Below are 746 nucleotides of genomic sequence, written 5' to 3' on the forward strand. Positions count from 1 at the left end.
GCCACAGGATGCAACTCGGCACCACTAATCCAACGTGTGAATGTGTAATAACAAAACAAGCTTGGATTTGGCACAGGTTGAGATGCTTAGGATTGCATACAATATGTCAGCCAATCAGAATTAAACATTTCAAAGGTAGCAGAAACTCCATCTTATAGCAAACTTCCAATATATACAAAGTAAATGATCAAAAGCTTCCCAAATCCACAGTGAGTTCCCCCATATTTATTTATTTTTGGTTTTGGAAGTGATCAGCCAATTAGGACTGCATGTCGGCTTGCATTTGTTTGGTTCCTTATTGACATTGTTATCTTGATCTAACTGGATTGTTTACCTGTCTCACATTACTTTGTTTTACCTATTTTGATTTCTTACTTTGTTATCAATGAGTTGGAAGAATATGGAGTTGCCATGGTGTGTAAATGGTAATTTAATTCAGTTTTAACTGTCATGGGTGTTGTTTTAAACTGTATTCTGGTTTTTTCATGTTGGCCTTGGAACTTGCACTGTTTTCTACTAGCAATGCATCTTTCACGTTATATGTTGATGGATCTTGTTCGAAACATATAGGGGCTCCTTATGGAATCTCTCTTGTGGGTCAATGGGGAAAGAATGAAGTAGCGATTGGTGTTAGTCCACTGGATCAATCCTTTCCTTATTCTAATGCGATTTTCTGTGGAATACCTCATAAACCTGTTCATTTCTTTGGATTTGGACTTTGGAGTGCATCCTCATTTCTTTCTATA

Source organism: Magnolia sinica, chromosome 13 (genome assembly GCF_029962835.1).
Source record: "Magnolia sinica isolate HGM2019 chromosome 13, MsV1, whole genome shotgun sequence".
Classification (NCBI taxonomy): domain Eukaryota; kingdom Viridiplantae; phylum Streptophyta; class Magnoliopsida; order Magnoliales; family Magnoliaceae; genus Magnolia; species Magnolia sinica.